Here is a 26764-nt window from a genome sequence, read left to right as displayed (position 1 = left end):
AATGTTTCTTATAAGCTCTTTTGCAATTCTTTAGTTGGTTGTCTTCTTTTAACGGCTTAGATGTCAGCTTAAACTTTGCTTTCCTTATGCTCAAGTGTAATGTAGTTTATTGAATTCAAAACCCTATTCATAGTTCACTTTAGGCAGTTGTATTAGTCAGGGTTCTCCACAGAAACATAACCAATAGGATAGATGCAAGTGCAGGTGTAAATGTAGGTATAGATACAGATATTAAATGGATATAGATATATTTATTATAGGAATTGGCTTACACTGTTATGGAGCCTAAGAAGTCCCATGATCTGCCATGTGCAAGGTGGAAAACCAGGAAAGTCAGGATGTACCTCAGTCTGTGTAAGTAGTTCTGAGAACCATGGGCCACCGGTATCAGCCCCAGGGTCCAAAGTCCAGAGAAGCAAGAATACTAATGTCTGAGGGAAGGAGAAGATGGATGTCCAGGCTCAGGAAGAGAAAGACAGTTTACCCCTCCTCCATTTTTTTGTTCTGTTTGGCCCCTCAATATTTGGATGGTGCCCACTCACATTGGTGAGGGTGAATCTTCCTTACTTACCCTACAAATTCAAGTGTTAATTTCTTCTGAAAACACCAGCTCTCTGTGTATTCCTTAGCCCAGCTAGGTTAATGCATAAAATTAAACATCATAGTAGTGAGTAAAGTTTGCTTGTTACTTATTTTGTGTATTTATTATTTCTTCCCCTCTACATACATATACAACACATAATGACAGTGTAAATTTTATGACATCAAAGTCTTATTAGATTTTCCAAATGTTTAGTACCACCTCTCTTATAGTAAGTGCTCAATGAATATTTACAGGTGAAATATATAAAAGAGTGAGTGAAGATGAAGGGATGGGTTGTGATATCTCTATATTACATATATATCCACATTACATATATATTCTCATATTTTCATGTTTTCAGGAAAGAAATCAAAATATATATACAATGTAATTTAAACCAATATTACTGGAATTGTATTCATTTTTTAAGAACTGAAAATATACCTTTTAATGTGCATGGGAAAAAATATAAAGGAGTCCATGCCTAAAAGTAAAATGCATAAATCTGTAATACTAATAGATGACCTCAGGTACATATTAAAAATATAGATGATGTTATTCTTCACCAAATCACAACAGATTTTAAAGATCACTGTTACAAATTGATTTAGAAAACATTTAATTTGAGCTTCTAAAAAGTTCAAATGATCTGTTCCAAAAATAGTGCCTCAGGAAAAATATTAAAGTATTTCCCTCATTACAATTTAATGCCATTAACTGATTTTTAAAATTGACTTCCTTCCACATATAAAAAATAATAAAAATATCTTTGTATAATTTTCCAGTGTATTCAAGTGTCAGTTTATGAATTCAAGACCATAGTTTATGACTGAAATAATTTTTGACAAAATAGATTTTTAAAGAGAGAAAAATCTCAAATCACCCATTTTGTAAGTGATTTTTTATACATGAAAAATGTACATACATACAAACAGCAAGTGAATTTGAAAATTTTATTTTTCATAATGTAAACTTTAGTATATCCTTATTGATATGGAAACTTTTTTCTAGATTTTTCAGACATTTGAGATAGTTTATTATGAAATAAAGAATGTTTCTTGATGAATGAATATTAGAAAATACAATTAATATAAATAGTATTTCCCCATATGTGTGCTCATAAATCTTAATTATAAATATTTAACAATGTTTCATGATATTTGAGTGAATAAATGAACTATAAAACTTAAAACATTTGCAGTATAAATTAAGAAATTGTTATAAAATAAAGCCATGTGATCATTGAAAAAGTTTCCATTCTTCCCAACCCAAAGCAAACTGAACTAAATTTAGCAGCATATAATGATTTTTTTTTAGTTTATTTATGTTTTACGGTAAACATTTCCAATAAACCACATGGTTAAGCAATATTTGTCTCTTAGGCAGTGCATATTGTGCAAAACTGGTTTATCCTTTGAATTGAATTTATTCATCATTCTAATCAAATAATATGTCAATTCAATAAACAGAAAAATCATTCAGAACTTATTTAGAGAAGTATTGGAAAAAGACAAAAATAACTCTAGTCCTTGAAGGGGAAACTGTTTAAATATTTGCAGAAATGTGAATGATATATATTTGACTGAATTAACTGGTGATTTTAGTAAAATTAATTAACTATATGTTCATAAAAACTTAGTATTGAACTTCTATTTCGAATGGTCAAAATGAAAATTTTGAATTTAATTTGGTCAAATATTTTTTCCACAGTGAAACTGATTTTTCTGAGTTTAGAACATCAGGCTCATTTTATTCCAAGAGTTTTATTAAAGAAATAAACATATTTTCAGGACTTAAAGTGTAGAATTCTAGGACAAAAAAGTAATATGTCTATTCTAACTACTATATTTATTCAAAACAATATGTGTGCAATATCTCTTAGAAAATGAATCTCTTTACAATGCAAAATTGGTTTTCTGGTATTTGGAAGATTAATAAAAATGTAAGATTTTTTTTTCCCAAGGCAGAATTCAATTCCATTTGTTTCTAGCAAATGAATATTAGAGTTTTTATTTTATTTAGCTATGTTATTTCCCTCATCTCTCTTTTTTTCTTAGTCTTTTTCTTAGGAATGGATAAAACTGATTATAGACTTTAATAGTAGAGACTTACTAGTTTTAATCAGTACAATTAAAATTAAAACTATAATAATCCAAATCTTTTTGTAGAATAGGACTGTAGATATTTGGAAATTGGCTCATCACATACTTCTTCTGTTGGCCAGTTCCTCAGTGTTTTAAATAGATATCCTATAGTGGTCCAAAGCCCCTGATACTGCACAACAACACAACAATGAATGAGCATAAATTGAAAAGCTCACTTGACTTCATAGTTTAGTAGATATTAAAGGAGTATAATTGTAACCACAGAGTTGGATTATTATCTTGCTCAATTGCTTGTCCACCAGAAGGCTTCTGTTTTGATGATTGATAATTAGGCAGGTTCTGGTATATAAAATGTATACATTCATTGCTCAAACTTAGGTTCTTTGGTGAAGACTGAATACCCAAGAGAACCATGAATGCATAGATTAAAAGCTGGTTAATAAATAAGTTGGTTAATAATAAAGTCAGTTAAAAAATGGAATGGATCAGGTGTTTCAAATCTTTGCAATCAATTTACATGTCATTAATATACTGTTATTTTCATGTACTACACTCCATATTATATCTTAGGAAGGCTCTTTCTTTTTCCAGATTAATGAGATGAGATGAAATGAGATGAAAAATTGGGACAGATGGTCATTCAATCAGCATGCAAAATAAGAAAATTCCAGTGTAATAAGAGCAAGAGTACCTTGCCAATAACTCATACTCTAGCTTTCCCTAAGTTGATCAAATACAAAGAATAATAAAATGTTAATTGCACTATAATTCCAGTTACACTAATTAAAACAAAACAGCAATATCAATAACAAATAAAAAACAAGGAAACATGCCCTGAATCTAATATTAAAAGTGCTGATAAATGTAATGTTTCAAAAGGCTGTAAAATGTAAGATATTTTGAGTGATGATGTGTGAAATGAGGGCTTGTGGGTGATGATATTCTCATCCCCTTTTAGAAACCAGAATAATTTCATGTCTTCAGGGCTGGACTAAATCCACAAATTAGGCCAAGTAGATTTCATTAGTGCCAAGTCAGTAGACAGTGTTTTCAAGGGTAACATGTTGCTCCTTATATTCAAAGGACATAAAATATGGATTAACTTTTGTGCCACCAAATAGTATCAGATGGTTCTCCTGAGTAGAATTTTGAAAAAATTTTCCGAATGTATAAATTAATCTTTCCTTGAATATTATTTTCCAAATATTTATACTGTTTTTTCTAGTCTTCCTGAGGAAACACAAATATAAAGCAGTATTAAGCACAGAAAAAGTTCAATGGGACAAAACAGTTAAAAACAACACTTGGAGACTTCTTTCGATTATAGATATGAAGCCAATGAACAAGATTAAAGAGCAGTACCTAGAAAATACCTCAAACATGGATGGTAATGACAATCACTTTATTATGAAATTAGTGGAAAGTGCATCTATGATTTTACCTCCATTTTTAAATGTACCATTAAGAAGGTTAAATTAGCATTTTTAAGTGAATTAAATAAGAAAATATAAATTAAAGAGAAGGAAAAGAAAAAATATCTGAATATTCTATAAGACTGCCTATAGCTTTATAATCATGTTAGTAGGAAGAGATGAATATTCGAATTGTGTGTTAAGTGAAACCCCAGGCAATTTTAAAGCCTTTTGAATAAGAACCATTGAAATGGCCACACCAATGACCATGATATAGTAACATATTCACTGTTCTGCCTCAATAGAATAATATATGGTCTAATATTTGTGGATGATGTTGTATCTTTTCTTTATGGCATCTTGACTTGGGTGGATATTCAATAATATTTTTAAATGGTTATCAAAAAACATTGTTTTATCCTATACTGATTGTCTTACCTTATGACTAATACAAGATAATTTTTTATTGCCCATAATCTACACTAAGAAATTCTGCAAGGATATTTAAGTGCTTAAAGAAATTACATCATATGTAGTTGACATTTAGTTCCTTCTTTCCTCTTTTTAGCAGTATCTCATTTTTCATTCAATTGTCCAACCTTATTTCACAAACTGTATCTTCAAGAGAAGCTGATTCCATCCAAGAATTGGCTGGATTTATTTTTAAAGTAACCCTCCCACATTAATATTTTATGCAGGGACACAAACCAACCAAGCCAATGAACACATGGTATACTTCTCACCACAATTAGACAGGAAAGACAGTGATAGCAATTATATATCACGATGAAAACTCATATGAAAAGAAGTTGGATGGTTCTTCCGGAGGGCAAAAAAAATGTTTCATTGAAAAGATGGCCTAAGTAAGAAGCCCACCCCCCAGGGAAATTGATAATTAAAAATAAATGCAAAGGATGGGGAGAATCCATTTACTAATTGTACATGGAACCAGCTCTTTTAATTGACAGTAATAGAAACCTTAGAAAGTCCTTGTTTCTTAAGTCTTTGGCTGCTTGAAGCAAATAGCATTCTGAGTGGTTTTCAGTTTTTATGAATAGAATCCTTTCTATATTTGTTTACTATGCATTCTTTTTTAATTTTTATTGAAGTATAGTTGATTTATATTTTGTGTTACTTTCAGAAGTACTGCAAAGTGGTTCATATATATATATATACATGTATGTATGTATATGATATTTTTTTCAGATTCTGTTTTCTCCCTTATAGGTTATTATAAGATACCGAATATAGTTCCCTGTGATATACAGTAGGCCCTTGTTGGTTATTTTATTTTTTTTAATACTGATTTTTATTTTTTCCATTATAGCTGGTTTACAGTGTTCTGTCAATTTTCTACTGTACAGAAAGGTATCCCAGTCACACATACATGTATACATGCCTTTTTCTCACGTTACCATGCTCCATCATAAGTGGCTAGATACAGTTCCCAGTGCTATACAGCAGGATCTCATTATTTAGCCTTTACAAAGGCAATAATTTGCATCTATTAACCCCAAATTCCCAGCCCATTTGTTTTATACACAGTAGCATGTATATGTTAATCACAGACTCCTAATCTATCCCTTTCCCCTTTAGTAACCAACCATAAGTTTGTTTTCTATGTCTGTGAGTCTATATCTGTTTTGCAGATAACTTCATTTTTATTCTTTTTGGCATTCCATATATAAGTGATGTTATATGATTGTCTTTGTCTGACTTACTTCACTTACTATGATAATCTCTAGGTCCATCCATGTTACTGCAAATGGAATTATTCATTCTTTTTTAAGTCTGAGTAATATTTCACTGCATATATGCACCACATCAGGCATCTGTGGTTGGATATTTAAGTTGCTCCCATATCTTGGCTATTGTAAATAATGCCACAATGAACATTAGCGTATATGTATCTTTTAGAATTAGGGTTTCTCTAGATATATGCCAGGAGTGAGATTGCTGGCTCACAAGGTAGCTCTATTTTAAGTTTTTTAAGGAACCTCCATGTTTTTATCTACAGTGACTATACCAATTTACAATCCCACCACAGTGCAGGTGGGTTATTTTGGTAAACTTTTTGATAATGGCCATTCTGACTGGTGAGGTGATACGTCATTGTAGTTTGATTTGCATTTCTCTAATAATTACTGATGTAGACCATCTTTGTATTTGCCTTTTGGCCATCTGTATGTCTTCTCTGGAGAAATGTCTTTTTAGATCTTCTGCTAATTTTTTATTGTTTCTTTTTATATTGAGCCTATAAGATGTTTGTATATTTTAGAGATTAATCCCTTGTCTTTCACATAATTAGCAGATATTTTCTGCCATTCTGTATATTGTCTTTTTTTATGGTTTTCTTTGCTGTGCAAAAGCAGGAATATACAATGGAAAAAGACAGTTTCTTCAATAAATGGTGCTCAAAAAACTGGAAAGTTACATGTGAAATAATAAAATTAGAACATTCCCTAATACACAAAAATAAACTCAAAATGGATTAAAGACCTAAAAATAAAACCAAATAATATATAACTCCTAAAGGAAAACATAGAACACTCTTTAACATAAATAGTGGCAATATTTTTTGGATCCCTCTCCTAGATTAATGGAAATAAAAACAAAAACAAACAAATGGGATCTAATTAAACTGCTTTTTATACTTTTGATAACTGATTAATAGTGCTTAATTTACTTTATAACAATTTTTCCCCACTCATAGTAAATTTGCATAAAATAACCTGTTTATTAAAAGATTTGACAGAATGTTATAACTGAAACTATTTGCTATAATACTAGAAGTAAATAGAAATTGACTCTAACGGGGTCACTTGATGTATATGTGGAAATAGGTTTAAAGTAATAGATTTGTGTATATTGCAAGCATTAAAATCAATACCTTGAATTGTTAAAATTTAAAATAAAAAAGTTACTATATATTTTTTTCTAGAATGGAAACATAAAAATTGCCTTAAGGCTAATCTTTGCCAACCTTTATATTTCCATCAGAACACTCTATGGGAGAACTGTAAGACCACCAATTCACTCAGGACAATACTGTCATAACACAATTCCAAAACATTAGACTTAAAACAATGAAGGTTAATATCTAGCTAATGCTGCATGTTCATCATAGATGGCCCTGGCTCTGCTCAATATCATCTTAATATTGACATCAGGCTGACTTAGCTGTGTATCTCAGAAATTGTAGTGTTTTAGCAGAAGTAAAGTGAATCTGGACAGCCGAGGGTGACACTTAAAAAGTTCTGTTATGAAGTGGTAGTTCACTTTTGCCCACATTTCATTTTCAAAAAAAATGTCACATGACCACTCTTGAGGTAAGCAGGATAGGAATATCAAATCTCATATATATCAAATCTTACTGCAAGAATGAGGTCCTGCTGTGTAGCAATGGGAACTATGTCTAGTCACTTATGATGGAGCATGATAATGAGAGAAAATAGAATGTGTATATGTATGTGTAACTGGGTCACCATGCTGTACAGTAGAAAAAAAATGTATTGGGGAAATTACAATTAAAATAAAAAGAAGCAGAAAAAAAAATGGTGGGAAGAAAGACATAAGTCATATGTCCAGGCTTAAAATCAAAGGATCACAGATATATGATACTCCTAAAAGAGTAATTGAATATGTATTTTATCAATCACACAGTCTACCACATCCACACTCAACCCTTTTCTTATGCTGCTTGTTAACACTTAGCCTTGCCACCTCTATCAGCCTTAGGGACAGTAGATAATGTCATGCCCATTGCCTACATTTGAGCCACAATATGCAGTCCAGATACCCTAGATCACCTACCATCCTATGGACTCTGACTTCCACGTAGCCTTGTGAATTCTGAATGTTCCCTTTTTTGACATGATTCATCAACTCCAAAAACCCTCCTCTGATTCCTTTAGAGTTCAAATTCTTTCAAAACACATTTCCTTTTGTCTTGAAACAATTCTCTAGATGTCTCTATTTCTTGTTCTACCTGGAACCTGGCTCTCTCTGGAAGGCATTGCTTCCTCTGAGAAGAAGCAACATCCAACTAGTTAATATTTCCTCTCCCATATCCATCTTACCATTGGGGTTTCAGATATGGTGCCTTTCCTCGTTGTTCTATATTTCCATATCCAGACCATTTTACTCTCTTTTGTGCAAACATCTTCCTACCCCTATTGTATTCTGCTGATAGCTTGAAGATTTTTATTCTTTCTTTATGTCAATGTCTCCAAAGTTACTCCTATCATATTTTTATTTTTATATTGCCACATGATAATTCCCATACTGTACTCTCTCAGTTACTCAAACACTAATTTAGGTGCTGTTGTGAAGGGATTTTTGCAGATGTAATTAAGATCTCAAATCAATTGAAATTAGATAGGGTCATTATGCTATGTGGACCTGATTTAATAAGGTAAGGTCTTAAAAGGGCCTAGGCTCTTCCTAAAGAAAGAAAATTGAAATATGAAAGGGATTTGATATGAGTGAGAATCTCCACTGCTGGCTTTGATGATGAGGGGAGCCACATGGCAAGGCATGAGCTAAGAACAGCCCCAGATGACAGCCAAAATGAATATGGCTAACTCAGTACTGCAACTGTACAGAATAAATGTTATCAACATCCTGAATGAGCTTGTGAGTAGATTCTTGCCTAGGCCTTGACCAGTACATTGATATCTGTCCTGTGGTACCCTGAGCAGATAATTCAATCATGCCATATTTGAACTTCTATCCTACAGAATGTGAATAAATGGGTTTGCAAGCTTCCACATTTGTAATCATTTGTTATGTAACTGTGGTATATACATGCAATAATAATTTGGTTTCTTCATATATCACTCAGAGTCAAACCCAGTCTTTCTTAAGAGCCTACAAGTTCTTCCATGGCCTGCCCCTTCATTCTGAAAACTTTTCATAATAGCTTCACTACTTTCTTCCCTCTCCATGTGCTCTCCAGCTCACATTGACTTCTTGCCATTTCTTGAAATTCCATGAACATGCAAGCAAGTTCCAAACCCATACCTTTTTTATTTGCTCTTCTCACTTCCTAGAATGTTCTTTCTGAAGCCAGGAGTAGGTCTTTTCTCAAATATAACCTCTCAATGAGACCTTTAGTGGCCTTTCTTATGACATGATACCTCCTTTCCCACCTGCAACACTCTGCATCCCCTTCACTGCTGTATTCCTGGTAAACTATAGTTGACCCTTGAACAACAGAGCTTGGAACTGTGCAGGTTTACTTATATTTGTTTTCTTTTCTTTTCTCTCTCTCTCTCTCTTTTTTTTTTTTTTTCCAATCAGTACTAGTAGAGCTGATTTTGTTTGAATTAATGGATACAGAACTATGGTATGGAGGCCCAACTATAAAGTTATACAGAGACTTTTGACTGTGTGGAGGGTCAGCATCCTTAACTCCTGTGTTGTTCAATGGTCAGCTGTATACTATATTATGGAAATAACTCATTTACCTAGTTAATTGATCATCTTTAGGCACTATAAAAATATGTTGCTGCTTCATCAGTGAAAGGGTTTTTTCCGATATTAAATGATATGTCCCTAATTCCTATAAGGGTATCTAGCACATAGAAAGCATTCAGTGCATATTTGCATTAAAAAATGGGAATAAATCTCTTTTTATTGTGAATCCGGTAATCTTGGGGATAGTAGAAAGCTCACAAGAGACTGTGACTATAATAACTGGACTGGGGATATATCTTTCAGAATTTCACTGCCAAGTTTTAGACCCATTCCATGTTTGAGGTAAAGAGGTTCCTTAGTGAATATTTAATAAGAAAGATTATTTTAAAAATTATAACAACTGCTGTTAATAAATGCTAGAATGAATAAAGTAAATGTTTCAGAATTATGCCTATAAATTATCTTTCTACGAATAGCATTTCTATGAGTTTTTTCATATCTTTAAAATATTTTTTTTTTTTTAGGGATCTGTATGTCTGTATTTTATTTTATTTTTTTTCATTTTTTTATTACTCAAATGAATTTATCACATCTGTAGTTGTAAAATGATCATAACAATCTGATTTCACAGGATTTCCATCCCACAGCCCAAGCACATCCCCCACCCCCAAACTGTCTCCTCTGGAGACCATAACTTTTTCAATGTCTGTGAATCAGCATCTGTTCTGCAAAGAAGTTCCGTCTGACCTTTCTTCAGATTCCACATGTCAGTGAAAGCATTTGATGTTGGTGTCTCATTGTATGGCTGACTTCACTTAGCAGGATAGTTTCTAGGTCCATCCATGTTGCTAAAAATGCTGGTATTTCATTCTTTTTGATGGCTGAGTAATATTCCATTGTGTATATGTACCACTTCTTCTGGATCCACTCCTCTGTCAATGGACATTTAGAATGTTTCCATGTCTTGGCTATTGTAAATAGTGCTGCAATGAACATCAGAGTACATGTGTCTTTGCGAATTGTGGTTTTCTCTGGATAGATGCCCAGGAGTGGGATTGCTGGATCAAATGGTAGTTCTATGTTTAGTTTTCTGAGGCATCTCCATACTGCTTTCCACAGTGGTTGCACCCATTTACAATCCCACCAACAGTGTACTAGGGTTCCTTTTTCTCCACACCCTCTCCAGCGCTTATTGTTTGTAGACTTTTGGATGATGGCCATTCTGGCTGGTGTAAGGTGATACCTCACAGGGGTTTTGATTTGCATTTCTCTAATGATGAGTGATGTGAACATCTTTTCATGTGTTTCTCGGCCATCTGTATGTCTTCTTTGGAGAATTGTCTGTTTAGATCTTCTGCCCATTTTTGGATGGGGTTCTTTGTTTTTTTGGTATGGAGCTGCAGAAGTTGTTTATAAATTTTGGAGATTAATCCCTTGTCAGTCGATTCACTTGCAAAGATTTTCTCCCATTCTTTGGGTTGTCTTTTCGTTTTGTTTAGGGTTTCCTTTGCTGTGCAGAAACTTTGAAGTTTGATTAGGTCCCATTTGTTTATTTTTCTTTTTATTGTCAATACTCTGATAGGTGGATCTGAGAAGATGTTGCTGTTGTTTATGTCAGAGAGTGTTTGGCCTATGTTTTCCTCTAGGAGTTTGACAGTGTCTGGTCTTCTTTAAAATATTTTAACTCTAATCAATAAGCAGCAGAGGTTGAACAATTCCAAAGCACTAATATTCAAATATAATATGAAATTTCAAATTAATTACAACCATTGTGGATCTGTGGCACAAATTCTCTTCTGCATGTATTTTAACACCTAGATACTTAGCTTTGTGGTAGATTAAAAAAATATAAGGAACACTGGATTCATATATCAGTTTTTCATTTGTTTCCCACTTCTGCCAGCTTCTTAACTCATATTTATACTGGTTTCATATATACACATATACGGGTTTTCCTTAAATTAAGATTCCTTCCATTTTTAATAGAATTTTTGAGCTAACCATATTTCCTCCTTACACATAAACTTCCCTCTTCAGTATGAACTATTGCATAATCCTGCTTGTATCAGGCTTTCCTCAAAATTATCACTTTAGGTGTTCCTATTGTGGCTCAGCAATTAACGTACCGACTAGCATCCATGAGGACTTGGGTTTGATTCCTGGCATTGCTCAGTGGGTTAAGTACCTGGCATTTCTGTGAGCTGTGGTGTAGGTCACAGACACTCCTCAGATCTGCACTGCTCAGACAGGCTGCGGCTATAGCTCCAACTGGACCCCTAGCCTGGGAAACTCCATACGCCTCAGGTGTGGCCCTAAAAAGACAAAAAGACAAAAGAAAAAAAAAAGAGTTGCCACTGTGTTGCAATGGGTCTGGGGGTCCGGTGGCATCTTGGTAGCTCTAGGACACAGGTTCAATCCCTGGCCCTGTGGGTTAAGGATCCGGCCTTGCCATAGCTGCAGCGTAGGTCATAACTGCAGCTCAGATCTAATCCCTGGTGGGAACTCCATATGCTGTGGTGTAGCCAAAAAAGAAAATTTAAAAAAGGTTAAAAACAAAATGTCTTTAAAAAAAATTATCACTTTAACCAATCTTTAAGAAAGACGCCAGAGCTCCCATGGTGGCTTAACAGGTTAAAGAGCCAATGTTGTGTCTGTGAAGATGCGGGTTCAATCCCTGGCCTCACTCAGTGAGTTAAGAATCTGGAGTTTCCACAAGCTTTGGCATAGGCTGCAGCTGCAGCTCCAATTCAACCCCTAGCCCAGGAACTTCCATATGCTGCAGGTGCAGTCATAAAAAGAAAAATTCCAAATGCCAGTTCCTGAAATTGTACATATGTGTATATATGTGTGTGTATACATATTTATAATGTAGAAATGTAACAAGAATAAACAGAACTTATATTTTTATGTATAGTTGATTTACATTGTTATGCCAATTTCTGCTATACAGCAAGGTGACTTAGTCATATATATACATATATATATATATATATGTTTAATTCTCTGGCTATGGTTCTCTCTGCCATATAATAGGACCTTATTATTTATCCATTCTAATGTAGTAGTAATAGGAAATAATTTACCTTTGATTCATGTGATAAATATAGGATAATGTGATTTCATTACTATAATTATTGAAATACTATTCACAGCTATTCAAAATATTTTTAAAAATTACCTCCTAATCAATTTTTTTAAATAACTGCTCATATGTTTGTCTTACATTTAAAACTGACTAAACTGGTATATACTGCTCTTTCAACTTGCTCAAGCTTTTAAAACTCCTAGAGTCGACAGATCAACATTAATCTGTATCTGATTCTTTACATATGTCTGTGATCCCTTTTTTCATGATGACCTAGTTCAAAAGTGTTGTTCTGTGACTCATAATACATGCCATGGGAAAACACCTGGAAATGATGATAAATATTTTGATCTTCTGTGTGAGTTAATCACATTTCTGCTAGTCCCAGAAATTTTCAACTTGCTGGTAGAATGAAGAATTGATACTAACTTCATCAAGTCAGAATGAACTACAGAAACATATTCTACTGAGCTAAGCTCAGTACATACTTAGAAGACATGCTGAGCCTCAGTTGGCCACAGTGTAATACAGAAAAAAGGAAGATTCACTCCAACGTAAAAAAGCAATGTCTTGAAAGCCAAGACGTCTCTGATTCTACCTCTGGTTTTTGTATTAATTCCCTCATTCTCCCTTAACTCTAAAACTGTACTTAGTACAAAATGAAGTATTCTTAAAATAGTCTGGATTTATAGCTTTTTTGGAAAAAATATGAGCAAGTGGACAGAGTCAGTGTTTCTCTTTCTGCCACACATGATGACCATGTTTGCTCTTGGGGGCCACTCTCTCTCGATCCACAGTCCTGTTCTCCTGAATTAAGTACAGGGCCCACATCACTACAGGGCCCATGTCCCTCATTTTTGCTACTTTCTTGCCTCTCTCTAAATTTGTGTTTGAAACACATAGACTAACTGATGTCTTACATTTCCGATGTATAAGTTATGATTTTATGACTTTTTTAAATGCTGCAATGACCTCCTACTTTGCAAATCACAGCTGGTACATATCACTCCTTAGATTGAAAGCTTTGTATTTACTTCTGGGCACCTCTTTAAACAGAAAGAAATGTGTTCAGAGGATTTGGATGTTTTCTTGGGATGAGGCAAGAGGTAGTTTGATTCTGGTTATGACATGAAGTCCTGAATTAATAGCTGCAGGTGCCAGTGGGACAGGAGGGTTCAGGGGGCATAATATTCATCCCAAGCAATATCTGGATGTGGAAAATCAGGTGATGTGAACAAGGGTGGGAGGCACTCTACTCTGATGGAGGCTTCAGTGTTTTAGCTGAGTGCCTCAAGCCGGCCTGGTATCTGGCAGGAATGTTAAGTCATAGGGTTAAAATGTTATGTGTTGCTTGATTGAAAATTTAGTGTAATGCTAGCTTTTAAAATGCTAATAAAAACTGTAATTTAGCCTCTGAAATTTATGCAAAATTACTGGCACTTTCCTTTCAGTTTGTGAAGAGATAGGGGTTGAGGTTATCTAATTCGATATTTGATCTATGTTTAGGGTTATTTTGATGAGGAAACCCTAAAGATGATAATAATAAGAACCTAATAGTGCTTCATTATTTTAAAATATTCTTCCTCCCTTCAGTTAATGCACATAATCAACTTGGGAGGCAGAAAAAGTGGCAGTCCCCTTTCATTGGAAGAAACCATAGCACAAAGTGTTATTCTGATTACAAATACAAACTTTTTTTAAAAATCCCTAAAATGATATTAGTAATAGTGTCCACCATCTATTTTCCATACAGCTACCAGACTATTTTAAACATTTAATTTAGGCTATATCACTTCCCTGAATAAAATCTTATTCTCAATGCATTTAGAATAAACTCTAAATCTCCTTATAAGAATTAAAATCCTATTGATATTTTCCAGTAGGGAAAAGTGTGATGGTAGTTCTATTGCCATTTTGAGTAGAATGGTTCTGCATCCTGAGGGGGTGGTCCCTTGCACTGCTGGATAGTTAGCATCACAAGTCCCTGAACATTAAATACCAAGAGACCACCATCCCCATACATTTCTATACATCCCCAAAGTAGATGGTACTGCACATTCCTCATTATAAAATACTGAGGGAGGGGGAAATAACCCCTGTCATTCTCTCTGATTATATGTCCTATATTCTCTGTGATGCTTTCTGATTTCAGCTTTCTTTTTCTTTTTCTTTTTTTCTTTCCTCAAACACACCAAATTGTTTCCTGGGATGAGGGTTTGTATTGCTTTTGACATGGCAGGTTCATTTTCAACCTCTAAGCCTAAGTTAAAATTCCATTTTTTCAGAGCAGTCTTTGCTGATCATTCTTTCTAAGCTTACTCAACTCATCCTCACTGTTACTGTCACATCACTTTATTTCTTCTACTGTTTTTAACATAAGTCAAAGCACATGTCTATTTGTTTACATGCTCCCTGTATTAGTACCGAAGCTATGTGTGCCTATTTATTTCCATAACTTATCACCTGGAATGCAGTAAGTTCTCTTTCTCTCCTTTTCCTACTTTTTACTCTTTCCCATTCTCTCTCCTCACATACATACAAACACACACCTCTTTAATTGCTTTTAAATGTAGATTTGAGACAAAAGCTAGTGTCATCAGTGCAGAAAAACTTCAACGCCCTACCCTCATTTTAAAGAAATTGTACATTTGTAGTTTAAGAAACGGATGCTTAAAATTTAAATGCAGGTAAGATTTATATACTCAAGCATTAGCTGTGAAGATACCACTTTCCTTTTTGTATAAATAAGATTCACTCAAGTCTTCTAAGACTTGTGAAGGCGTATTATTTTTTTTTAAATAAATGTAAACCTTTCTTTAATGAAAAGCCTCAAAACCTTTAATTTGACAGTGGGATCTCTAAAAAGATGATGTGATGTGTGGCATTTCCCAGACATAGCTTGGGTGGAATATAATGTATGAAGTATCTTAACAAAACCAACATCCCATGAAATAGCACACATCAAAAAAAAAAAAAAAAACTCTAATTCAGATGTAAATGATGACTTTATGCAATTTTATTATGTTCATAGATCTTGAGGCATTGATGAGAACTTGTAGTCTAGAGTATAAATTTATACTCATAACTTAAGTGGTAAAGAGCTCTGAGTCCATCTTTGAAAGCCAAAACCATGTACATATGCAAGTCTTGCTTTAACTTCAAATTTAACATGTAAAAACTATTTTCCCTGTCTTATTTCTTCCAATTACATTACTATTCTAATTATTCAAACTCTTCCCTAAAAAGGACTCTTGCCTTTAGATCACAGTCTCTTCTGTCCTGATGAAAATGTTCAGAAATGGTTATAAAATCTCAAACAAAAATATTTTGAAACAGTAACTCAAAATTTTGCAATTAATAGTAACAATTTTTTCTTGGTAATCTTAAGAGTAGCATTCATTTAAATTAATGCCAATAAGGACCTACTGTATAGCACAAGGAAATCTATTCAATACTCCGTGATGGCCTATATGGGAAAAGAATCTGAAAAAGAATGGATATATGTATGTAAATAGCTGATTCACTCTGCTGTATACCTGAAGCTAACACAACATATAAGTCAACCATACACCAATTAAAAAAAAACATCAAAAGTTATTTTCATCATATATACATATATATGTATTTGTGTGTGTGTATATATATGTGTATATATATATACATATATATATATATTTGAGACAAATGAATACTTGGTTTTAAGATTAAATCTTTTAAACATATCCTTTTTCTTTTTTAAGAATAAACTTGTGGTTGCCAAGGGGGATGGGGAGGGAGTGGGGTGGATTGGGTGCTTGGGGTTAATAGATGCAGACTATTGCCTTTGGAATGGATTAGCAATGAGATCCTGCTGTGTAGCACTGGGAACTATGTCTGGTCACTTATGATGGAGAATGATAATGTGAGAAAAAGGAATGTATAAAAAATAAATAAGACTTTAGAAGGCATATTATACAAAACAGTTTCCATGTGATTTCTCTGCTTGATAGTGACTATAGGTACAGAGCTGGAGTCCAGAACAGTTACTGCAGTGCTTGGCCCCTGTGTGACAGGAATACAAATTAAGTTCTTCTACACTAACATGTCCAATTTGTTGCACAGCGTGACTTTCTCCCTCCCTTCCCATGGGAATTTAGAAATTTCAATAAGTAACTTCTCAGCCATGCGACAGTTTTACATATTAAGGATGAGCCATACGTTTGTTTTTTTTAAATCTAACTATATAGGTAATTGTGGGTTATTTCCTGGTAACTTTTGATGGTATATCAATTAGTTTAATCAATTCAATTTTCTTTAGAGCTGGCAATTTATTTCCTTGCTTTCTTGATATCCTTTCAGGCAGGTTGAAAATCCATAAGAAATACTGGTCAATAAGTTATCTACTTTTCTAGTGTAGAGCAGAGAATAAGCAGAATATATTTCCCCAGAACTTTGTTAACACTAATAAAAATTTTAGACTTTTAACAGCAAAATATAACTCAGTTGTTAAGAATTATATTCTTAAAATGGTTGTATTTTCATGTAGTGGCATCAACACATGATTCTCTATTTTAACACAACTTGCTCTTAGGACAACATGTTTAAATTCTGATAGAGCTGTTCTGTTTATAAAGCATTTCCAAATATATTGTCTTTATTAATTCTCACAACTCTAAGTGCTGACATTATGAAATGAATTTTCCCCACAATTTTTTTTAGGGCAGGATCAGAATCAGACCAGAACCTCTTCTTTGACTTCAAGTTCTGGCTTCAGCTCAATGTAATAGATGATTCTTTAAATAATATTTTATCTAAATGTTTAATTCAAGCCTAATATTGCCAAAATATTTTAGCTTTTCTAATAGTTGAAATTAAAATGGGTAATAAGTAAGGGTGTCTTTTATCACAGTTTTCCTGGGATATTCCAATTTATGCTTATCTATCCTGTTGTTCCAGATATCTGATTGGTATATTATCTGCCCTATTCTCTTTCACTTTCAAGTGTATTCTGGCTTGGACCATATATGCCAGGGTATCTAATATTATACATTGGGATAGCTACTGAGAAAAAAAAAAAGAAGTCATTTATGAAAAGAAAATGACATAAAGAAGAGTACAACTAAGCCATAGAAGAAATGGCAACCATTTACAAATTTTAAGTTCAAGTTAAACAATACTTGGAAAGCCCTAGTTACACGACCAGTGTATATCTGGCAGATAATCCATTCAGGTAGTGATCAGAGAAGCACTGTAGGTCAATGTTTACTCAGGATGTATTGCTTTCAATCATTGTATTAGAAATGCTCACTCGCTTCAACTCCAGCCTCTTCTCTCAGGCCTTTGTTCAAAATACACCTGCTTGTCAGAAAATTGAAGTCAAAACCATCAGGGTCAGGCAAAGCGGATTTTAACACTGCTCAGAACTTGAGTAAGAATTCCAAAGTCTGGGCTGGACTCCAGAAATCTGTTGTAGGATGATCACAGAATGGGCTGTCAGATCATCTTTGTTCTCTGTTCCTAAAGCAGAACTGATGGCAGTGCTTTGCAGTTGCTTTTCAAGGATGAAAAGAAGTTTTGGGAGAGCAAAAGAGGTAGAGGCCATATGGATATTTCCTTCCATTGTACAATGAGCCTAGGGGTGCCCATTCTCTCTTCAGAGCATTCACACAGTTGCTGAGAATTAAGTGACAGTTTTCCAACCATCATACCCGACCCCTACCTTGGTTCACTGAAGTGAACCAAAAGGGACAGATTCCATACTGGCATATTGTTCTTTGCCAGGAGGTCTTAAGTGAACAAATTAAAATGGACAACTTTCAATAACTTCAGAAGCTAAGGAAATTATGTAAAAGAGTCCATTAATACCAAAGACCCGACAATGCAAGAAGCACATCATGGTTGAAAGAAATGCTTATAAGCCAAGTTCACAACAGCTTGAGGATTTATAACTGCTATCAAATATTCTATGTATATAAAAGCAAAGCTCAGAGTAAATTCTAGATAAATAATTCAGGTGAAATTGCCACTCCGTTTTAGCATGTATTCCTTCTAAAATCTATTCTTCTCTCATTCCTTCCTATAGTCCCTTCCTTTTTTCCTGGGATGTGTTGAGAGCCCTTAATTCATACCTCCCACTGTTTACACCACATCTAGTCACCATAAGAAGTGCTTTCTAAATGTAGTACCCTCTGAATCAAATAAATTCATGAATGATGAGATAGAACAATCAGGAAAACACACTGCATTCTTTTCAGTGCACACTACATTCCTGATTGGGCATTCTGTGTTTCCCGTCAGTTATATTATTTTTTTTTTCAAAGCAACCCTATGTTTAAGTATCACTTTTTCCAATTTATAGATGCACTACCCATGCTGAGAGAGGTTTAATAATTTACAAAGGTCATGTAATAATTGATTTATCACCATTTAAGTTTATCTTGCCTACTGACTTCATCAAAGAAAAATTTTATCTCTAGCCTTTATAAAATTTAGATTACTGGTAAGAAACAAATCTAAAATTATAATTTGTTTTAAATCAAGAATAATGTGTTAGATTAAATTTGCTCACTATATTGTAATTGTTAACTCTTAAAGAGAAAAATGACCTCAAAGAAAATAAAATTCAATAAAGTTCACTCATTATATCAAAATAGGAGGCATTTTTGGAGCTAGGGAGATTTTAGGTTTCTAAATATTCCCTGATGTGTTTAGTTTCTTTCTCTATCTAAATACATTATGAGTAAGTGATGTTTTTGAGGGTTTTAGAAGATGTTGTTACATCATGGACTTTATTGTGCAAAAAAATTAAAAGGAGTGAAGTTCAGCCTGATCCTAAACCATTTTAAAGATTGGAAATATTCAAGTTAAATTCATGACTATAAAGTAATAAGCTCTCTAAAATAGACAAAAACTAGAAACTATTAATTCTTTTGTGTGCAATAGTAAACTAGCATATCCCGAAGTAATTCTGTTTTGCACCTATTACTTTAGAATGCAAAACTTCAAAGAGGCTTCACCATGAAATGCTTCACACCTTGTCTCAGTGTCTGAGCTCTGAGAAAAGACTACTCCCACTGGAGAAGACATTTTTGCTGTACTTCTTTCTTTAATGCTGTCATGGATGATCAGAGATAATAAAAAAAGTATTTACCACATTATATGCTCTCCATTATGGTAGAACTTTTCTATTTGAAAAGTATTGAGCATCTGTGAGTTTAACCACAGTCCAGAAACTGTACTTTTCAAAACCATCTTTGTTACCTGGTTGGAAAGGGTATATTCCTTGTTGTCTGCTTTTTATGTAACACTTGCACACAGTCTTTGAATTTTACTCTGAGAATTGATTTTTTTTATACCAAACCATTTATATCTCTGAGATAACACTGAGAGAAAAATAAATATATATATATAATTTTTTTCTACCACAGCAAAGCTAATAAATGTGAAATCCTCTCTCCACACTCAAGATATCAAGGTAAGGAGGATACGTTTGAAAAATTGCTCTAATACATCAGAAAATATAAAAATCAATAAGCTATAAAAGCTAAAAAGCTTCTTCAATTTTGTCCCCTTATTGCTCAGTGTAGGTGGCCAGGTCCCAGAGAACAATCCAAGGTTGCAAAAAAGCCATTATACATCTAGTTGTGTATTTCAGACAATATGTGAAGCTCCTCCAGGAAGGGACAAGTATGTATCTGCCAAAGAATAGGGAGGTCTGAATGGCTTCTAAGTTCCTGTTTGTTTGATTGAGAGCTAGAAAGTGTGCTTGAGAAATCAGACAGTGGAGACTGTGTTTTTCTCTCACTTTTGTGTGAAAATAAAACAGGCCCAAAGAGCATTTCCCTCTTCCTTTTCTTCCTCTGCTATTTTTCAGGCATCACATGTAGGGTGCTTTATGTCAGGGGCATTACTATCAGACTGGGAAGGCAATGAAATGCAGCACCCCATGCTAAATAAAGGTTGTGCTTCAATCATGTAGGTCAAGAATGATCTTTTTTGCCTGAAAATTCTTAAATTGTACTTTTCCTAGAATGTATAGGCTTGCAAGTGATACCAGAACCGGTCAGTGAGGGATATGGCTAAGCAAGTTTATTTTAGGTCGCTGGTCTCTAAATGTCTTTCATCATACATTGCTTTTCCTGCAGTATTTTTGAGTAAACATTATCAACATCTATTTTTAAATAAATGCATGTGATGAACTAATGAAGGTTATGTTGTACATCATATTTAACAAGTCTAAGTGTAAAGAATTAGATAAAACATGAATACACACAAAAGTTTTGTCCCCACAGATCATCTTGAATACTGCCTGAGGTGTTAAAAACATACCTCAAAGGTCTCTGTTCTTCAGTGTTCTTATTTGTTGTAAGGCTGCAGCTTTTTTACAGTAAAGTGCTGCAAAGTCCATCTCTTCCCTGTCTTTATTTTTTCCTTAAATGGAATTTGAGTACGGTTTATAATTAAAGCCAGTGTAAGATCCTTGACATTCAAAAGGAATCATTTTACACTATTTTTAATAGATCTTTACAAAATCTTATATACCTAAATATAATTCAAGCATTTGGGTAGAATCTGATTGATTAACTTCCAGCACCCATTCCCATCTCTTTCTGGTGTGCTTCCTGTACTACAAAGGTTGAAAATCTATATCCCCTAAAGTCCTTTTCAGCTTGGATTCTAAATACAAATTAGGCTTCAACAACTAGATGTACTGCACCAGAATCCGAGCAAATAGGCAAGGCAAATGCTCCCACTGATGATTTGGGTTATGTTCTTGCAAGTATGATTGTGGACCTGTGAAAATTTTTCTGCAACTGCTGTCCAGCATCCAGTCTTGAGCTACATGGGTATTGAAGTGGCTGTGGATGGAGGGGCAGCTTTGAGGGAGCACCTAGTGTGGGGTTTCCTTGAACTTGATTTTTCTAGAGGTAAGTTTTTGGCTTTCATACCTTTCTGACAGTGACAGAATCAGTAGCTCACTGAATGGCTCAGTTTTGTGGCTTCTAAGATTTTCTCCCTTCCTCCTGAAGCCTAACATAAAGTTCCCTCTCTTTATCCTTCTATGTGCCTATATACTCTTAATTAACTCCATTAACTCACTTTCTGCTTAAAATAATTGGTATAATTTCTGTTTGTAGAACTCAGACCTGGAAAAATAAGCATAAAATATGCATATGACAAGTTGAGAAGCACAAAGCAGCCCTTAAATGAGTGTTCTAGGTAGACATCAGCTCCTTGTTAACAAAATCCTCAATTCAAGAATGATTCAAATTCATACTTTAGTAAAAATGACTGATTACTATTTGCCATGTAACTTTAAGGTTGATTATGAATATTTGAGATTTGATGCTCACTGCCAACATACCAAGAGACTACTCTACTTGTTTAGATTTAAATTTAATAGTCCTTACAATCTCAATAAAAAAATGTAATCACAACAGCATTAAGACATAATGCTTATTTCGAACTTTTAGTTGCTGTTTTATAATGTAAATTATATACCAAAATATAATAATATTTAATACTGGAAAAGTCACTTGGCCTGAAAATCATGAGAATGGCAGTTAAGGAAAGCATGTACTATGTTGATTTATCACCAAGGTTTACTGATTTCCATTCATTTTCCTGCCTAGCACTCTAATCTTCGTTGTGAAAAATAGTCATGTATATGTAGACTTCATAGACTAAATTCACACATATAGATTACAGAATCATAGAGAATCAAAGGTTGAGCCTTTGTGTAAGTCTGGATAATCAAAGTCTTTAAGGAATTTGTGATTTTAAACAAATGTAGATCTATTGAATTGTAGAAGTTTTATAGTTAAATGTATCTATCAACTGAGCAGCCAAATTATATTTTCCTCTTATTTGGCATGAAAATAAAATGTTTCATTTTTCTTTTTTTTTTCCTTTGGGGCCGCACCTGTGGCATATGTAGTTTCCCAGTTTAGGGATCAAATCAGAGCTTCAGCTGCCAGTCTATACCATAGCCACAGCAATGGGGGATCTGAGATGGATCTGTGACATATACCAGAGCTCAGGGCAACACCCGATCCTTAACCCACAGAGGGAGACCAGGGATCAGATCTGCATCCTCATGGATATTAGTCAGGCTTGTTACTGCTGAGCCACAACAGGAACTCCTGTTACCATTTTTCATTAAATTTAAAGATCAGTGTTTATGCCAGATTGAAGAAAGGTGTTTAGTTAGATATTAAATAAAAAATAATTCTACAGATAATTTATATAACATAGATAGTAATTAATGTTCGAAAAACCCTCTGAGAGTTTATAAAATATTTTGCACAGTAATGAGAGACAAAATATTCTTTTTGAGTTATGTATGATATTTCTGTTGCCTCCACTTACTAGAAAGATAGGAGAAAAATATAAACCTTGAGGAAAATAAGTGTACAGTAATCTCTTATGGTTAAAAATATACTGAGATCAATTTATCTTTACCTAATCAATAACATTAACTTTTTTGATGAGTAAGGGTTGTGAGTAAAAAATTTTATTTTAGTAAATAGAAAATTTAGAAATATGGTCATTATAGAATCTGATATATTTATAAGTATATGCATAATTATAAATAGAGTGATCTCTCTATTTTTATATCTACTAAATAACCTTCTTAGGTTGCTTCAGTTGTTATAATTCAAATATTATGTATTACCTGAGACTTGCCTGGCCATCCTTCTGCATTACTATAGACAACACATATTTGTGTGCGCACACACTCACATACAAAGTCTTATCATCAGAATACTTGAAGGTAGGGCCAAGCTCTACTAATTACCACAGTAATCACAATAAGACTTCATAAAAGAATTCTCCTTAATTTTACTCTTTCCTTAAACGTTCCACTCCTTTCACAATCTCCTACATCTATTTTGAGAATACCTTCTCTCCAATTCCTGATCTATCGGGGGTTTTTTTGCTCACATTTTAAACTTTTCTTAGGGCTTGTTCTAATCTATCCCCATTTGCACTATTTAGCCTCCTCTTGTCTTCTCCAGTTCCTCTTCCACACTTCCATAAATACAGTCTCAAAATCAAATCATCTCACCCTTTGGAAGCAGAATAGAGAGGTGATTGCAAATACTAATGGCTGCCAATGTTTTCCTTGCCACACATAGTGGCTGCTCAATAATCTCATAGAATTAAATGGTTTTGTTAAAGACAATTCACATAGTTGAATGCTATTTAATTCCCTGGAGAATGGACAAAATGAGAGGGTGCAGTTAGTGTGTAATGCTACAGCCCATTTAATGGTTTCTTTTTTGAAATAGATACTTTCTTCTGGGCATGAATTAGCAGTATGTATCTACCCCTAAATATATATATCTACACTAACCATGGGTCTGACTTGGGACAATGTAATCTACAAGGAAAAATAGTCAGAAGCTTGACTAAGTACAGAATTAATCTGAAATAGTATCCTTTTAAATTAATCAAAGGAAAAATAGTGGAAGAAGGTATGTAGTATGAACGAGTAAATTTCCTTTTTAAAAAATTTCAGGTACATATAATCAGTAGTACAAAGTATAAACTTCAAGGTCAAATAGAGCAAAAAGATTAAGTAGGCATAATTTTTTTAAGGTTGCAGAATCCCATTGCTATATCTGTTCTCTTGTTTTTACTTTGAGATTATCAATTTTGCCTTTGTAAAATGAATGAATGACAAAGAGATGGTGAAATGGACAGTACAATTTTTTTCAGGACCAGCTATTGTAATCATATAATAGCTAATAGTCAACTAAATTTTTAACTCAAAAAGAAATTCTTATGTCATAGCACACATATTTAAGTAAATATTAATCACCAAAATTTGCTAGCATATTTTTTTAAAATATTTTTTTTGACCAAGACTTAAAGAAGTTAAAATAGATGGGAAGATTCTAAAATCACTTACAAACATCCCTGGCCTCGCTCATTGGTTTAAGGATCCATTGCTGCTGTGACTACGGGGTAGGTCAGCAGCTACTCTGACTCTACCCATAGCCTGGTAACATCCATATGCCGTGCAGGTGTGGCCCTAAAAAGACAAAAATAAAATAAAATAAAATAAAATAAAATCACCTACAACCCAACTCTATATGTAATTTGAAAGTTAGGCTTCTTAAACTCTAGCGACTCATTCTTTCTTTTTTTATTATTTTGAAGAAAATGTTATTTAATGGCTTAGCATAAAACAATGATAAATTAACTACCTCCTAAACGCTCTTATTATTTTCTAGTTCTTCTTTTTATCTAGGCCCCTCAAGGAAGACACAGGTTCTTTTCTTAGTATAGGATCATGAAAGAGGCAATGTGGTTTAGGTCCAGATCTGCCATGTAATAAATGGCTTTAAGCAAATTACTTTTCCAAACATGTTTTCTCATTGAAAACATGATGATAAGAATGTGTTTTGTAGAGAGAATTAGGAGATCAAAACAGACATATGAAAAGTGTGCCCAATAGTATCTAATATAGAATCAATGGGTATATATTTAAAATTTTCTCCCTCTTCCTTCCATGACAAAAACAATAAGACAAACTTTAAAAATATCTATCAGTATCCATTGCTAATATATATATATAAAACATATACATATATGTAATATATATATATATATATATATATATATGCAATTTGTTCAAACCACTATTTTCAATTAAGAGAAAGTTCCTATGAATATCAGAGTCTCTGTGCCCAGTGATTTAACAAAGAGTGAAGCTAAGGTAGCGGACAACCACCTTGTGTTGCTACTATCTTTTATTGAACTCTGAGAGCCCATATCTCTCTGAAGAATATCTATTGCATATGCTTTCATGGGCCAAGTTCTGTTTTGCCAAATCTAGAGCAAAACAAGGTATCCTTGTGCAGTTTCTCCATAAAACACAATATAAAGACTTGAGGAGTTAGAGTTATTGTTCAGACAGGGTTATATCTGGTGCTGGGCCTCGGTCTTATTTCAAGCACTCATATTCAGTTTCTTGGGGTCTATTATTGCAGCTATCTGTCCATCTTGAGATTTAATACCTTATCACCATTTCTGACGACCAGTTTCTTTATCAACCTCACTTACATTCACTATCTAATGATTTCTTCATTTATTCAACAAATGTTTACTGATGAGTGGTAACATTCCAGAGAATGTGTCAGGTTATAAGGAAAACCTAAGTATGAAGTCTTAGTAAGCATTGCTTAAGAACAGTGCCATGTGAGGGAAGTCAGAGGCTGTGGCAGTTCTGAGAGCAAAGGTTTGGGAGTTTGGTAAGGAATGACAGAAATGTCCAAGGTTATGAGAAGAGCCTTTAATTGAAAGGCAGCACAAATGTATTTTTAAAACCTTATTGATAAATATGGTAAATGTCTCAAATAAAACTGAAAACTATATATTAGAGTTTTATCAGTCTACCATTCCAAATGTTTTTGTATTTTCCAAAAAGTATTTACTTCCTTAATGCAGGAAAATAGATAACAAATTGTAATATTTACCATTATTTGGATTGGATGATCAATACAGTGGAAGGGTACATGGGATGTAATTTTGAGACAAGTAATGAGATAGTAGGTCAATTTATGACCACTATGAGTAGGAAATTAGACTAAGATGATCAGTTTTCTTGAAGAAAATTTGTGAATAAAATCACAGCATACCTTGATGGATTATACACTAAATATAAGTGTGGTATTTAATTAACACTGAAGGTTTTGGTCACGAAATATGGTACTAGAGTTTAAAACATTAAAAATAAATCACACCTAGGTTCTAGTACTAAGTCAAGAATGTGGTTATGTGTTGGACTTGATGAATCGTGATAAGGCTTTGTGATATTCTTCACTAATAATTATATCATAACTTGATTACATCTCTTAAATGAATGTTTCACTCCTTAATGTTTGTATCTTGACCATGTAAGTATAACACTATTTAACATAATGCTGCTTTTTACATAATACTGGCTCTTTCTGGGTTCATGTAATTACCTATATCTTCCTCTTCAATTATGTATTTAACCAGCCTACACTTAGTGTCACTTGCAGAAGAAAGATGAATACATAGAATCAACCTTCAATGAGTTCCTGACCTAATGTGGGATTGAATTAGTTACTTGTTATTCTGAGTCTCAATTACATTATTTGTAAAAATCAACATCACGGGATTTTTGTAAGAAGCTAACTGATTGATAAAA

The 26764-nt window shown here is 33.6% G+C and overlaps 1 long non-coding RNA gene across 2 annotated transcripts in view; it reads left to right on the top strand.

The window, feature by feature from the left end:
- LOC110259433 overlaps nucleotides 1-26764 on the top strand; it is a 628822-nt gene that overhangs the window by 488104 nt on the left and 113954 nt on the right. The gene's annotated exons all lie outside the window — the stretch shown is intronic.

This window comes from Sus scrofa, chromosome 2 (genome assembly GCF_000003025.6).
Source record: "Sus scrofa isolate TJ Tabasco breed Duroc chromosome 2, Sscrofa11.1, whole genome shotgun sequence".
NCBI classification, from domain to species: domain Eukaryota; kingdom Metazoa; phylum Chordata; class Mammalia; order Artiodactyla; family Suidae; genus Sus; species Sus scrofa.
The sequence above is the reverse complement of the archived record's forward strand: the minus strand, read 5'-3'. Positions and strand labels throughout refer to the sequence as shown.